Source organism: Leptinotarsa decemlineata, unplaced genomic scaffold, assembly GCF_025532065.1.
Source record: "Leptinotarsa decemlineata unplaced genomic scaffold, Ldec_3_MD MMD2_tig00026314_RagTag_RagTag, whole genome shotgun sequence".
NCBI classification, from domain to species: domain Eukaryota; kingdom Metazoa; phylum Arthropoda; class Insecta; order Coleoptera; family Chrysomelidae; genus Leptinotarsa; species Leptinotarsa decemlineata.
The window spans coordinates 10739339-10756352 of record NW_027412684.1 but is presented as its reverse complement, the minus strand read 5'-3'; the positions used below and the strand labels follow the sequence as shown (position 1 = coordinate 10756352).

The window sequence follows — 17014 nt, the reverse complement described above, 5'->3', positions numbered from 1 at the left end:
GCTTGTATACATTATATACAACTAAGTTTCATTACAATAAAAATATGTGCGATTTCCTTCAATTTCCCAAAATTCTACGGTAAATTTTCGTTATGCGGACACCCGGCGATTTCGAAAAAATGTTTGACTGTACTTACGTATTTTGATGCGTAGATTACGAATCCGAAAGAAAAAAGCGGCGCTCTCCCTTATTTAAAAAGTTACGGCCCTTCAAAGTTCAGAAAAGGGCAACTTTTCAGCCTTCCTTTTCACTAAATAAACTATTTAAAAACACATGCATTTATTCACTAGGTCACCTTTACACCTTATTCGTCCTTCTTTAACACTTTTCACTTCAATAACCAACATTTTTCTTATAAAAATGTTAAAAAATGTCCGGAGCTGCTTTTTGGTTACATATCACTGTATTTTACGTTTTTAAGGTTAATGATATGGTTGGTACGACTGATGCAGTCCATATTCCTGAAGTAATTCAAATGTTTTTTACCTTCATTCTTTAGATCGTAAATTGGTTTTTGGTGGTGTATTACGAATTTGAAATAGTAGGCGACGGCAAATACCAACCGCTTTTTTCTGAAATGTCACTAGTAACTAACCTAAAAATAGAATAATGTCACCAGGAGAAGCACTCGTTTTTAAATTAAGTTTTTTATAATAAAAATGTTGATTATTGAAGTGAAAAGTGTTAAAGAAGGAGGAATAAGGTGTAAAGGTGACCTAGTGAATAAATGCATGTGTTTTTAAATAGTTTATTTAGTGAAAAAGAAGGCTGAAAAGTTGCCCTTTTCTGAACTTTGAAGGGCCCTAACTTTTTAAATAATGGAGAGCGCCGCTTTTTTCTTTCGGATTCGTAATCTACGCATCAAAATACGTAAGTACAGTCAAAAATTTTTTCAAAATCGCCGGGTGTCCAGATAACGAAAATTTACCCCATATCCTCAAATATTCGGAAGGTTTCAACATCTTGAGCGATCACCAATATGGCTTTCGGAAACAAAGATCAACAGGCGATCTTTTATCATATGTAACCCATATTTAGAAAAACGCAATCGGGCATGAGGGTTTGCTGGTCAAACTTCGATGCTATGACTTGTCGGATCATTTCTGTGAATGGCTCTTCAGTTCCCTCAAAGAGCGTTCCCTGCAAGTGGCCTTCGATGGATATCTCTCGAATACTTTCCCCATCCACGCTGGTGTTCTCCAGGGATCCATTTATCTCCACCCTCTTTTCATTGTATATCAACGACTCATTGGAAATGAGGTTGCAAATCGTAATGAGGATCTAGAAGTGATTTCGAACTGACAGTAAACAGGTTCAAATCATTACCAAAAAAAACCGGGCATCGGTTTTCTCCAAGAAGATTAATGTCTCCGAACTGGATATAATAATGTCAGGTCAGACAATTCCGCTTTCTGCTTCGATAAGTTTGTTGATGCTCTATAAAGCTCAGATCAGACCTTCTTTGGAGTATTGTTCTCATGTATGGAGCTCTATCCCCAAACATACCCTGAAGTTGCTGGATTCCATCTAGAAAAGAGCCATCCGCCTGATTGGAGACGCGAACATCACGTACACACTTGATGGCCTGGAGCATCGAAGAAAGGTTGGAGATTTGTCTCTCTTCTATAGATACTTTCACGGGGGGTGTTCAAGTGACTTGGCACATTTGATTCCACCAAAAGCGGTACATATCAGAAATACGCGACGAACTGTGACTGCTCATCGTTTTGAGTTCAACTCAGTACACCTCGAACTTCACTGTTTGAGAGTTCTTTGATCTGGAGAACTGCGTTTATGTGGAATAAACTTCCTGAGAACATTTTTCCAAATAGATTGAATCTTCGGCGATTCAAATCCAATGTGAATCGCTACTTTCACACAGGCACCGCTCTGAGAGTGCCTTAGGGATTTTTCTGTAGTGCTTGTGTTTTGTCCTTAAAAAATATTGAACGTTTTTCTTTATGGTTAGTCATCAAGATTTCATTAACTGACTGACTACATTCCCTTGCAGGTCATAATGGTGAAGTGGCATTATTAACAAAAAATGCTAAAAATTATTTTCTTTGTAAAAAGAATTAACTTTCAAATGACATATCATATACTTATGAATCATGGGTATATGGTATGATATCGAAACCAAAATCTAATCGTCCCAATGGAAGAGCCCAGGAAAGCCAAAACCAAAAAAAGGACGCCAAGTTTCATCAAATGTCAAGGTTTGACTCACTGTTTTCTTCGATTACCGTGGCGTCGTGCATCAGGAGTTTTTGCCACATAGTCGTACGGTCAATAAGAAGTATTATCTTGAAGTTTTGTACCACTTGCGAGAAGCAATACGAAGAAAATGTCTGGTATTGTGGAGAAAGATTCACGACTGTTGCATCACAATAATGCACCTGCTCATTCTGCATTGCTTGTTAGTTTTTTTGCCAAAAATAACGCCGCAATCATGCTTCAGCACCCGTATTCACCAGATTTGCCCCCCTGTGACTTCTTCACATTCCCATGATTGAAGAGACCCATGAAACTACTGTTTTGAATTTGAATAACCGGTTTGGATTCGATTTCAATTTTTTTGTTCGAATATGTAGATATTACGTAACAAAGAGTATATTTGAATAGGATGGCGACCGTTAAATATGATTTTGATTGTGAAGTTAGCGGGAATTCGGTCAAAACCTTGAAGAAAACCAATTTCTAAATTGTCGACGTTTCGAAAATTTAATGTTTCTACTTCAGGACTCTGAAGTATAAGAACAAGACATACATATTAAAATGGAAATTTACAAAGCAGTTCTGTTAGAAACCAAATAAATTATGTAATATAACAATCGTTAAAAAATAATAAACGTTTCGAACACTTTACAAAAAAACAACGTTGATGAGTACTTATATTTAGGGCGGCTTTCCGAGTTGAAGGGTGAAGTGAATAATTTCGACATAAAATATAAATACGTACACAGGTTCCTGAAAGACGTTGACACAGACACGAAGGGATTAACAATCTGAACTGTCTGTAAATCGTTCTTTATAATGAAAAAAAACCCTGGAAGAAATGGGAATTGCATTTGGAAAAAGCAGCTGCCTAATGATTCCAAAGTTAGTTATTGTTTGATTTTTTCTATTAGATTGAAATATGAGGTGTGTACGTTTTCAATATCCGACCCTTTTGTTAACGCATTTTGTTCCATATTTTGTTATTTCAATCATTTAGTTCAGCAGTCTTTTTTTTAATATCTGTAGTCTGTTGTCCTATAATACTGACTGACTCAAAATCAAAAGTATGAAGGGACGATTTGCAATGTTCTGCAAGGCTAGTTGAGCTAGCATGGGTTTTTTTGAGTAAAGTGTTCGAAACGTTTATTATTTTTTAACTATTGTTATATTGCATAATTTATTTTGTTTCTAACAGAACTGCTTTGTAAATTTCCATTTTAATATATATGTCTTGTTCTTATACTTCAGAGTCCTGAAGATGAAACAATAAAGTTTCCAAACGTCAACAATTTAGAAATTGGTTTTCTTCAACATTTTGACCGAATTCCCGCCAACTTGACAATCAAGTAACAAGTGAAATCTTGACAGCTATCACTGTTAATATCGAGAATTCGCTGTATTTCATTTCAGATAACAGCAATAAATATTTTGATTGGTTAGCAAGAACTTCCCATCTATTTCTGAAAACTTTCGAATACATCCGTGAAGGCGCTGCTGTCTAAATTTTGTTTCCATCAGTGGAGCGGGACACCTTCCTAAACTTTGCATCTTTTCTCCGATTTTGAAGAACTATTTTGAATTGTAGAACTCAAAAAACTGTACTTTGGGATCAAATATAATTTTTTTTAACAAAAACCAAATATTTTCATAGGTTAGGAGAAATTTAAAATCGCCATTGGACTGGGCACCCTCTCGAATGATGGTATACCAAATTTCATAAAAAAATATTCAATAATAATAATTCTTTTGTCGAATCAAAAACATTTTTATTATCAATTAATTTAAGTATTTGATGAAGTGAAAAGTAAAATAAACATCGAGTAATCGTGGCAAATTAAATAAACGAATGAATTTATTCATTCCGATCAATTACTCATTGAACAAATTGAACAATTGAAAATCAATATTCAACACATTGTTGTAGACAATACCAGTAATGAACGGACATCAAATTTTTGTTGTTTCAACTAATCCACCTTTCATTACAATGCACTTGTCATACCTTTCTCTAATATTCAATATAACTTTCTTCAATTGTTCAATTGTAATTTCTGCACAAGCTGCAGATATTCTGATGAGTAGTTTTTCTACTGACTGTGGTCTGAAAAAAATCTAGCGATGTCAGGTCCGGTATTCTTAGCGGTTATGTAAGGACTATTTCGACCTATCTATCGATTTACATAACTATGTATTGTAATTATGAATTATGTACAGGAGACCCATCTAATGGAAACTTCAAATTCAGGTTATTCTGCACTGGTAAGTTATGTATTGCATCAAAAATTCTAAATTCCGATTTCTTTCGAAGAAAAATGGACCGATAATCTTATTATGGATTATTACACACCACACATTTATTTTATGGGAATATTGCCATTTTGCGTTTATAACCCAAATAAGATTATCCGCAGACCAGTAGCTTGAATTTTGGGACGAGACTATTTCATATGTGATGAAGGTAGCTTCATCACTAAACGAAACTGTTTCGGAAAAGTTTATACGACCATTCAAATATTCTCCTCAAATGGTTGGATTTCATTTTTCACAAGGCTTCTCCTGATATTTCTCTAGGGATATTTAAGTTCAAACTAGCCGTTCGTAAGCTTAAATGAGGATTATTACGACAGTATTGCGATATTCGCACACCATTTCTATTCTCAAGATTATGGATTGTTTCTGTTTTTAAGCATATGCCTCGAAACACAACATGTTTCTTGTTTCATTGAGAACATAATGTATACGGTTCACCGTACTGCCGCTCACTGGAAGTTTTATCAGGATGCCTGTTATGAAATTCTTTGGTAGCTTCATCTTACACACTTACTTCTTCCAAAAAAAATCATTAATTCCTACCGCTTTACAAAATATTTTTCTCACTAATCGGGCGTAATCTGACGTTACTGTTTCAATGCAGTTTTTGACAGTAGCAATAATAATCAACAGTCTTTTATAGGCATTCACGGCTGACGTCAATATTTTGGATAGTTTCCGGGTTTTGCCGTGGTCTTTTCTGGTTATGATCTCCAAACTTTTCGACAGCAGATGCAGCAGTCATCTTCAATGACATGGTGGAAGTACTCTTCTTGACGTGTCAACTGGAACTATCAACTGTTTCAGTCATGTTCTAACCAATTCACCCAAAACATTAATGCAGTACAAGAAGTGAACCTGTACAAGAAGTGATTACTTGAAAACTGTCGAACAAATGAATATATGTTTGGAATTTTGCACTTTCTACAGTCTGAAAAATATAAAAATAAGTGAATAAATATTTTCATGTGGAACGAAGTAGCCAGAGTGGTGTAATGACTACTACCTAGGACCCTCCAAATCATTATTCAGTTTTTAGTACATAATCTACATCATTATTATTTTTTTTGTTTCAAGGAAACCGTTTCACATGAAAACCATTGTTACTTAATTAATTTTCAAGTTTTTAGTTTCTAATTTTCATCCACATCAATGCCACACAATTAGACAGGTAGTGTCGTAAAGAAAATCATCTCACTAGTTTGTAATCAGAAAATTTCAATTTTCATAGCTTCACCTCCATTTGAGTTTTTTTTATAACTGTATCGATGTTGCTTTTCTTGATATGACTGATGATATTTCGCTGATTTCTGTTATCTTTTTGGTTGGCAACGGACATATCAAAGTTCTTGTTCAGCTCATCTTGTATACAGGGTTTTCAAGTATCTTAATTAGATAATATTTTCGTTTTTGCTCGAAATTTACCTGAATACATTTCTAACTACACTTTTACAGGCATAGCTCTCACAGTATCTTACTGATCTTCCCGTAGTACTTGTGTATAAATATACTGACAATGTTGATAACCATTATACATGGTATCAACTCTGACTATACCAAGCAGTTGAACTATTCAAATCCAGATTGAAATTTATTTGTTTATTGTGTGTTACAAGTAAATCTCCATTACGAATTCGCATTTCCGATATATTTAATTTTTTCCTCCAACGCTAAGCCGCTTATTGAACCAACATTCAATCGCAGCTAGAGATGTTATAAACCGATATATAAGCCTAATCGCAAGATTAACTGTAATTGGATAAAGATACGTAATTATGAGTAATGTGTTGAAATATTAAATCAAATTAGTAACTGCACATTTTTTAGTATCCTTATTTAACTATTGAAGTACGTGAAATTTTCAGAGTTATAGAAATATTTTTCGAATATCAGTCGTTTCTGTTCGGAAAAAAACAAATGAATTGAGTCGAAAAAGGAAGCCGCCACAGTTTTTCTTTGTCTTAGTCCAGACACCTTGCTAGATAAACTCTTTCGTTATTCAGTCCTCATCGTAGTACCACCACGGCTCTTCTGTCAATCACAGAAGATTTTCTTAAAGCTGTAGATGAGGAGAGTTTGACTTGTGTTAAAGTAAGGCTTTTGACACTCTTGATCACGAGATATTGTGCTACAAACTTGTCTAGTTTGGTTTTCCTCTTAGGAAACTATCTGAAGTACGATCAAATATTTGTTATAGATAAAGTTGCATCGGATGCTCAACCGGTATCAAAGGAGGTGCCACAAGGATCTACCCTTGGGGCTTTGCATTATAGCTAAACATGTCAGCTATCTGAACCAAACTTCTTATATGATCCTCAGGCAGCTGTTTGCAAATCGTGATTTGCTCAACGCAAACTTGAAACTCAGACTATGCGAGTCACTAATCATGTCAAAAATCTCTTATTGCGACAGTATTCATGGACCTGCTTTGAGATAATCGGATACTATTCGACTACAGCATTATCAGAATAGTACGTTTCTCGTTTGGTATCCGGAAATATGACCATATATTCTCAGCCATGCAAAATTCAGGATGGTTAAAAATTAAGTAAGTTAGAACACTGCATCTACTCACCAACACATAAAAAGTTTTGATATCTCGTCAACCTGATTACTTACTGAAGAAGCTTAGAACTATTGAATACTTGAAAAAGCGCCTAAAGACTTACGTAACTGCCTAGTCTCTTGTCCTTTCTCGACCTTGACAACACAAAAACGAATTTTCTCCAGCGGTTGCATGAACTAACTCGACTTTTTCTTTAATTATTGCTATTTCCAGGTTGAGTTGAAAAACAACCTTGGCTGATATTCCGCCTATTCACCTCCATACTGAAAGTTATTTCCTTTTTCCTCTTTTTGCCCGTTTCAATTGCATTTTTATGGTGAATAAAAACGTATCATAATTATTATTATTATTCCGTAAATAGATATTCCATCATTCTATTCAGAAAATAGTTTCATTCCCAAGGATTATTTGGAACATTGATAAAATTTGCAATCAATCACCAATGTGTAAAATGCCAGTTAATTGGCATTGGTGTAAAAATGATAACTGGAACTATATAAGAAAGGCATCAGGCTTTTAACGCATTAATAGTCATTTTAATGGATCCAAATCAAAGAGTGAACTGCATCGAAATCAGAGACTTGGAAAAGTAACAGTTATCTTTCAAAAGAAAAAGCTCGCTTTTAGCAGAAGCCATTAGTTCTGCTGATAGGAAAAAATATAAAAAACTCAACCTGCTCATCCTACCAAATAAAAAAGTAGACTGCATCAAAATCAGAGACTTGGAAAAGTAACAGTTATTTTTCAAAAAAAAGCTCGATTTCAGCAGAAGCCATCAGCTTTGCTGACAGCAGAAAATAGAAAAAACTCAACCTGCCAAATCAAAAAGTAAACCGCATCAAAATCAGAGACTTGGAGAAGTAACAGTCATCTTTTAAAATGAAAAGCTCGTTATCAGCAGAAGCAATCAGCTTTACTGATAGCAGAAAATAGAAAAGACTCAATCTGCTCATCCTGCCAAATCAAAGAGTAAACTTCATCAAAATCAGAGACTTGGAAAAGTAACAGTTATCGGTTGAACAAAAAACTCACTATTAGCAGAAGCCATAAGCTTTGCTGATATCATAAAATATAAAAGACTCATCCTGCCAAATCAAAGAGTAAACTGCATCAAAATAAGGGACTTGGAAAGTAACAGTCATCTTTTGAAAGAAAAAGCTCGCTATTAGCAGCAGAAAATAGAAAAAACTCAACCTGCCAAATCAAAAAGTAAACCGCATCAAAATCAGAGACTTGGAAAAGTAACAGTCATCTTTTAAAAGGAAAAGCTCGCTATCAGCAGAAGCAATCAGTTTTGCTGATAGCAGAAAATAGAAAAGACTCAATCTGCTCATCCTGCCAAATCAAAGAGTAAACTGCATCAAAATCAGAGACTTGGAAAAGTAACAGTTATCGGTTGAAAAAAAAACTCACTATTAGCAGAAGCCATAAGCTTTGCTGATATCATAAAATATAAAAGACTCATCCTGCCAAATCAAAGAGTAAACTGCATCAAAATAAGGGACTTGAAAAGTTACAGTCATCTTTTGAAAGGAAAAGCTCGTTATTAGCAGCAGAAAATAGAAAAAACTCAACCTGCCAAATCAAAAAGTAAACCGCATCAAAATCAGAGACTTGGAAAAGTAACAGTCATCTTTTAAAAGGAAAAGCTCGCTATCAGCAGAAGCAATCAGTTTTGCTGATAGCAGAAAATAGAAAAGACTCAATCTGCTCATCCTGCCAAATCAAAGAGTAAACTGCATCAAAATCAGAGACTTGGAAAAGTAACAGTTATCGGTTGAAAAAAAACTCACTATTAGCAGAAGCCATAAGCTTTGCTGATATCATAAAATATAAAAGACTCATCCTGCCAAATCAAAGAGTAAACTGCATCAAAATAAGGGACTTGAAAAGTAACAGTCATCTTTTGAAAGAAAAAGCTCGCTATCAGCAGAAATCATCAGCTCTGCTGATAGCAAAAAATAGAAAAGACTAAACCTGCAAATCCTGCCAAATCAAAAGTAAACTGCATCAAAATCATTGAATAAAACTTGATGAAAATTCATATTAAACTGTATTAATTAGTTTTTTTTTGCATCAAAATCAGAAACTTGGAAAAGTAAGAGTTACCTTTTGAAAGGAAAAGCTCGCTATTAGCAAAAGCCGCTAGTTATGCTGATATCAGAAAATAGGAAAAACTCGACCAGGACAAAAACCCCACTTTCTCTTTCAGTATTGTTGTTGTTGTTGTTGCATCAACTACAAGGATTATTAGCAACAGCATATCAATATTACATTGCATTATAATCATAAAATGGAAATTAAACTGCTATTAATAGCAATGGTCATATTCTGTTTATAATTTCTGTATTGGGAATAAAGCCTATTCAATTTTTCAGATTGTAGTTTTTAGCAAAAGCTGATCTCCAGCACTTCTGTTGTGTTCTTTGATCCACGAACATGGGACACTCCAAGTGGAAATGTTTAACTGTCATCGGCGTTCATCACCTGTCACACTTTTTCATTTCATCTCCCTTCAGTAGGTATTCGTGGGTGTATGTCCAGTGCGTGGACACGTCATCAATATTCGGTCTCTGATTTCTCATAATTTCCACCCAGATGACCAAGAATTTTGAATCTAAGTTTTCATGAAAAATTTCAAGTCACAAGGAAATTTTTCAAAACTATCGTTCATTGTTTCCCGTGCAATTTCGTCGATTTTTTCATTGCCCAAGATACCAGTACGCAATATATGGAAGCCACATGAACTTTATTTTCTTGGGAGTAACTTTGCTATTTTGTGGATATCTTCATAAGCCTGTTGAGTTGGTTGTTTGTGTATAAGCACAGGAGTTCCGAGAGTCTGGAAGAATATGGAATCAAGGCGGCTTCCTAAATATTCCCGTCAATAACAAATGTTACTGTTTGGTGAATTACAAATAGCTCTTCGCTTTGTTTGAAACTGATTGACAATATTTCATGATGAATTTCATTATTTCGGACTTCCATTGTCTAATTGATTTGAAATCCCTAAAAGAACCAATACCAAATGAAAATTAAAAAGAACAGATGAAAGAAATAATTATCGTCTTCGAGTGATGACTGGGCTAAATCCTCCGAGAGATGAATATTCATGGGTCATTCGAGTACTTTCACTCACCTCATCTTTCCACTTCACCGGCTTAGCGAGAGATGACCGTTTGGCGGGAGTTGGCCATTTTTCGCTTGATTATAAGTTTCCATATGTTGCGTATCTCTACGCTAGCTTGGCTGAGTACATTGTTGGACAACATGTATGCGGCTCTTCCTAAACCAGTGTTCGTCTCTGAGTATGATCTCAGCAGAGCAGCTCTGTTATTCCTGATTTGCTGGTTTCTCGTCGTTATGTGTATTTCTTGTGTTCGGCAATGCACTGATTGTGACGGCTTCTCTTCCTTGCGAAGCTCTTGCTGCCATTCTGTTGAAGATAATTTTTTATGATGTCTTTTTTCGTCTCAAGACCTTCGTTCATATTACAGAGCCCAAAAGCTCGGTCTAATAGAGTCTTGATGATGTCTCTTTTAGTCGATTGATGGTGGTTTGATTCGTGGTTCAGATACTGTCCCGTGGGAGTAGATTTTCGGTATACAGATGTTTCCCAATTAGTGTCGGTCCTCTTCACCAATACTTCTAAGAATGGCAATTCGTTGTGGACTTTCTTCTCCATTGTGAGAGTGATGGAAGGTCTTACGCTTTTAATGTGTTTCAGGAAGGCGTCTAGTTCAGTATTCCCATGGTTCCATATCATGAAGGTGTCGTCAACGTATCTCAACCATACTCGAGGTTTCTCGTGGGCTTCTTCCATGGCCAGAGTGTCAGATCACTCCATATATATATATATATATATATATATATATATATATATATATATATATATATATATATATATATATATATATATATATATATATATATATGTTGGCTGTAACTGGTAAAAGAGGCGATCCCATTGGCAGTCCCTCATCTTGTATAAAGAATTCGGCCTTCAATTGAAAATAAAAGTTTCGTACACACCATTCTAGTAATTCCATAATTACTTCTGTAGGTGAGTTCGTTCTATCTTTCAGGTCTCCATCTTCGGAAAGCTTCCTCTGCATGATTTGAAGAACTTTTTCGCTTCATATACTGCATCTCGGAAAAGGTTTATATTCAACTGTTAAGTTTGGGACGAGGGAACTTACTATGATTCCTTCATTTCACTTGGTGGCTTCCTTGTAGATGTGAGTGTAGTTCTGACGAATAGAAAAACTGTAGAACAGGGATGGAGATGATGGTGTTTTCACATAAACACGCATAACACAGCGATATACTGAAGATGCAATAGCGAAACACGTGTCGTGGTTTCGTAAACCGTTAAATGGAAATCTTCCATTACAGTTTTTTTAATATGGTGAAGAAATGATGAAAAATCCATTCTTTTAATTCGGTCTGTTCATATCTTCTGGTATATCAAGATACTTTTTTAGTAAAACATTATTTTATATCAAAATATTTCCATATATTTTTGGAGTTCATTTTATTGTTATATCCATAAACGAAATTCGCTATTTTTTCTCTTTCGATTGCTCAATTTGTATTATTTCTCATAGTTTCCAAAGTTTTTTTTTGTATTGAAAGCATTTCCTCTATGACCTCAGTTAACCATAGAGATATTTTTTTGTTATCTTACAAGTTTTAATTGGTGGATGTCCGTCAAGCAATTGACCGAGAAACAAAACTTTTTCGTCAATATTATCAATATAAATTATTCTGTAAAATGGTTATTTCAACAACTCCTAATACCACATTAAATGCGCTAGCGTTCGTAATAAACTCACCCTTCAAGACCGGAACATTCCCTTCCTGCATAAAAAAATCAATAGTTATCCCATTGCACGAAGGTGGTGATCTCTGTGATCCTTCAAACTTCCGTCCTATATGTCTCATTCCCACTCTAGGCAAGCTGATAGAGAAACTGGTTGAATTGAGATTGACATTTTTTTTCAAATAATAATAGTGTCATAAGCAACAACCAGTTCGGCTTTCAATCAAAAAAGAACACCCATAATGCTATCTTTTCTTTGTTATATGACGTTTATGGAAATATTAATAAAAAAGAGTCATTTGCAGCAGCGTTCATCCATCACATTGCGAATAGTCCTCTCGATAGGAACACTGTCGAGTTAAGCCAGCGCGGGGCCTGTAGCAAATTCTGTCAAGAGGTCCTTGGTTTGCTATAGGTTCTCAAGTTAAGGGTACTAAATAAAACAAAACTGTTACAAATACACTTTTCTGGATTTAATATGGGTAAATTCACTTTCATATATCGACTTCTTTAGGCAAATCATATTCTATATCGATCAAAATGATATGATTAGGACGTTCTTGGCCCATCGTGTTTCAACTTAACGTTGAAAAAGAACGTTCGCCACTGCAATTAGTGATCATGGAATCATTTGATAAAAGTTTATAAAGCTGCAGTTCCAGGTACTCTTGTTTCTTGCTGCCAATAACAGTAGCCACATCTATTTTAGCAGTTCAGCGAACTGCACTAATTCTTCGCCTAGGTTGTTCTTCAAATTGTCTTCGTAAGCACTGACCATACTTGAAGCGTTTTAATAATAATAATAATAAAATACATACAGAATATACAAAAAAAATATTTAGGTGAATGAGCGGAGTGTCAGCAAAATTGTTTTTAAACTCAACCTTCAACAGAAAAATGAAATTTTTCAGTACATACAAACAATTTTAAAAAAAATTATCAAATAAATGCTCTTTGAGTAGGATCTGAATTCACTGGGCAGGAGATTGTAGAATTTAGTTGCGTTGTATGAGAAGCTGCGAGTAAAAACAGAAGTCTTGTGTTCAGGAATGACCAGCACCGACCTGTTTCTAGTGGAAAAACTGTTAATATTAGAGGAAGAATTCAATTTTTCCATTAAATAATGTGGCATTCCGGTCTTCAAGACTTTGTGGATGTTTATGAGTAGGTGCAGTATCCTGAGTTTCTCTAGTTGCAGCCAACCTGATTTCTTCATGACCGTTGATATGTGGTCGTATTTTGAATGCCAGAAGAAAAACGGAAACAACTGTTTTGGATTCGTTGAAGACGGAGGGAATCAGATTGAAGTAATGCAGGGCCGTAAATGCTATCGCAATATAAATTTTCGAAATGATTAGCGCCTTACATAATTTAAGTTTGACTTGTTTGGAGAATAAGTCCTGATTTGGAAACAGTGGCCTTAAGATGTTGAAAGACGATTGAATCATATGACTAACGTGTTTTGTAAAGCGCAGTTCAGAATCGAGCCACAGGCCTAGATTCTTTGCTTCAGTTACAAAAGGCAGAACGTCACCATTTATATCCATATGAAGACTATTTTTAGCAATATCTCGCAATCTTTTCGGTCCAAAGATCATTACTGCTGACTTATTGGAGTTTAACTTCAATTTATGAGCTGATGAAATATCAAAGATGGTCTGTAGATCACGATTAATGATGTTTTGAGCGGAACCAATGTCAGGGAACTGAAAGGAGAAGTACAGTTGAGTATCATCTGCGTAATGATGAATTTTGCATTTTTCTACCGACTGATGGTAGTCACAAATATACAGGCTGAATAATAAAGGACCAAGAATTGATCCTAAAAATCTAAAAATCTTGGCGTAACCATAGATAGCTCTTTGTCTTTCCATGAACATGTGACACACATTTTCAAAGTATCATTCTTCAAACTCAAATCGCTATATAAATTCAAGTATCAGTTATCAGAAGAAACGAAACCCAGGTTAGTTAAAACTCTCATTTACCCCCATATCGAGTATTGTTGTTCAGTGTATTACAATTTTTTGCCGCAATATAATAAACAGAAGTTACAACGTATACAAAATGCTTGCATGCGATTCGTATGCTGTTTGAAGGTGATTGACAATGTTTCATGATGAATTTCACTAGTTCGGACTTCCATTGTCTACTATATAAAATGATTTGAAATCCCTGAAACAACTAAAAAAGAATAATTAAAAATGAATAGCTGAAAATAACAATTATATTAAGCAAAATAAACATGAAATGAAATAATAGTGGAATAAACTACAAGTTAAAATATAACAATTGAATAAATAAGAACAAAATAAAAATAAAGGAATGAAAAAAGAAAATGAAAATAAAAAGTGTAGAGATTTCAAGTCACGTTAGTTCACGACGTTTCGATTGTTACTATCTACAATCGTCTTCGGGTGATGACTGGAGTGATTCCTCCGAGAGATGACTATTTATAGGTCGTTCAAATACTTTCACTTTCCATTTTCCGCTTCACTGGTTCCGTGGGAGATGACCGTTTTGGCGGGAGTTGGCCATTTTTCGCTTGATGATGGGTTTCCATATGTTGCGTATTTCTACGCTGGCCTGGCTGAATACGTTGTTGGACAACATGTACGCGGCTTCTTTGAATTTTCTCCTAAACCAATATTCCTCTCTGTGCAAGATCTCAGCTTGGGACCACTCGATGTTGGGGATGTTGTGGAAACCAGCAAATCAGGAGTAGCAGACCATGTTTGGACCCATCAACACAACATCGAGTGGTCCCAAGCTGAGATCTTGCACAGAGAGGAACATTGGTTTAGGAGAAAATTCAAGGAAGCCGCATATATGTTGTCCAACAACGTATTCAGCCAGGCCAGCGTAGAAATACGCAACATATGGAAACCCATCATCAAGCGAAAAATAGCCAACTCCCGCCAAAACGGTCATCTCCCACGGAACCAGTGAAGCGGAAAATGGAAAGCAGGGATAAGTGAAAGTATTTGAACGACCTATAAATAGTCATCTCTCGGAGGAATCAGTCCAGTCATCACCCGAAGACGATTGTAGATACTAACAATCGAAACGTCGTGAACTAACGTGACTTGGAATCTCTACACTTTTTATTTTTATTTTTTTTCTTCATTCCTTTATTTTTATTTCGTTATTATTTATTCAATTGTTATATTTTAACTTGTAGTTTATTTCACTATTATTTCATTTCAGGTTTATTTTGCTTAATATAATTGTTATTTTCAGCTATTCATTTTCAATTATTTTTTTTTAGTTGTTTCAGGGATTTCAAATCATTTTATATAGTAGACAATGGAAGTCCGAACTAGTGAAATTCATATGGTGAACATGTCACCCAATTTTTGTTAAAAATGAAGGAGCTGAATGTGAGGTACAGAGTCCAATATTTGATAAAAATGTTTTTGTTTAAGTTGCTTCAAACTAAAACACCTAGTTATTCATTTAGTTTATTAAGCAGGCATTCTGACAAACATATGGTCAATTTGAGAATTAACTCAATCAACATACCTAGGTACCGAACTTCCAAATGTCAAGGATGTTTTTCTTATATTATCTGAATGAAATTTTACCCCTTTCGAATAAATAAATAAAATTACAGATGCTAACTTCTCAGTGCTAATTTAAAAAAATATTAAATTCAATGTATGGTAGTGCAATGAAATTGTTAAATTGACCAAAATAATTTAAGAATATCAGGCGTTATTAGCAACTATTTGATGTATTAATTTTTCTCTTCTCTATTATTGTTATGAAAGTATATTTATAATTATTTTCTTATACTCACTTTATAATTTTTGGGAGAGGTGAAAGATAGCCTTTGGCTAACCCTTTTCCTTTTATGTATAAATGTATTTTAATGCATAATAAACGATATTATCATTATTTATCACAATATATAATCTGCATGGCTTATCTGGTTTAATGAACCGTAAACCAAGTCTTTCACCAAAACAAACACTTTTCCCAATCACCAGAAACTCAATACTGAGTCGTTTATTATCTTTAACATTCGTTGAAAACTTGATTAAGAAGCAATTTGTTTTCTGCATAATTTATGTCAGATCAAGAAAGTTTTCCGAATGTATTTTGCATGCTGTTGAGTTTATTTACCCACAACTTTGTTTGTAAATAAACCCGCATGCGAATGATGTGTGGTTTAATTGAGATTGCGAGAGGTGAAAGACTCGATGAAAGGTAAAACCGGATTCTCTAGCGTAGAATAAATTCAAAACAAGCATTTTTCCAATGACCAGAAATTCAATATTTCTCTCGGTGCGCGTTTCATCAACCAAGTTGACGTCTGCAGGAGATGAAAACACCTTTTTTTCTTCATCTTCGCCTCCAAGAGATGAGAAAAATTACTCCATCTTCGTCTTCTTCATCTCACAAAGACGTCAACGCCCGTTACAAATTTCATCCGCCATCTGGGAGCCACCATATTTTGCATTGAAGAACAAATCATAATTTTCGACCCTGAAAACCACCAATTATCAATTTTGAATCAAATCGGACCATAATTGCAAATTTTGTCCGCCATTGTAGAGTCGCCATAATTTGGAATACGGAACAGTTTTTTTTCTGCAAGAGGGCGCCAAAATAGAAAGTTAGGTAGCGAAAATTGACATGGCCGAATTCCTTATGAAATTGCTTTTTCAATGATGTGTACCACTAACTACTTTTCCTAACCAAATTGTTTGGGTGATAGTGACCGAGGGGTGTGAGGGGAGGTATGGCAGTTGAGGTTATGATAGAAAGATGTTCGCCCTTCGATAACAAATCGACGTGTTCTTGCATTTTTTCAGAAAACATGTGTTTTAAAGATGTTCGATCTATTTAGTTTTTGGTGTCCCATCCTGTATATTGAAAGGGAGATATTTATAGGAGACACCAATTTTTTTGAAAGACAGATTTTGACTTTCCTTTTCTAGTTTGTATATGATAGTTACTTTTTTGCATGACTTACACATCTTTGTGCGAAGTTTTTTTTAAATTCCTTTCTTTTGAAGATTCCTACACTTTTTTTTACGAAGAAAGAAAAATAGAAGTTCAAAAATCTTTCCCAAAAATTAATCTCTTTCAAAAT

The 17014-nt window shown here is 34.8% G+C and overlaps 1 protein-coding gene across 1 annotated transcript in view; it reads right to left on the bottom strand.

Annotated features, from left to right (window-relative positions):
• Nucleotides 1-17014, bottom strand: part of AANAT1 (dopamine N acetyltransferase) — a 196498-nt gene that overhangs the window by 88705 nt on the left and 90779 nt on the right. The gene's annotated exons all lie outside the window — the stretch shown is intronic.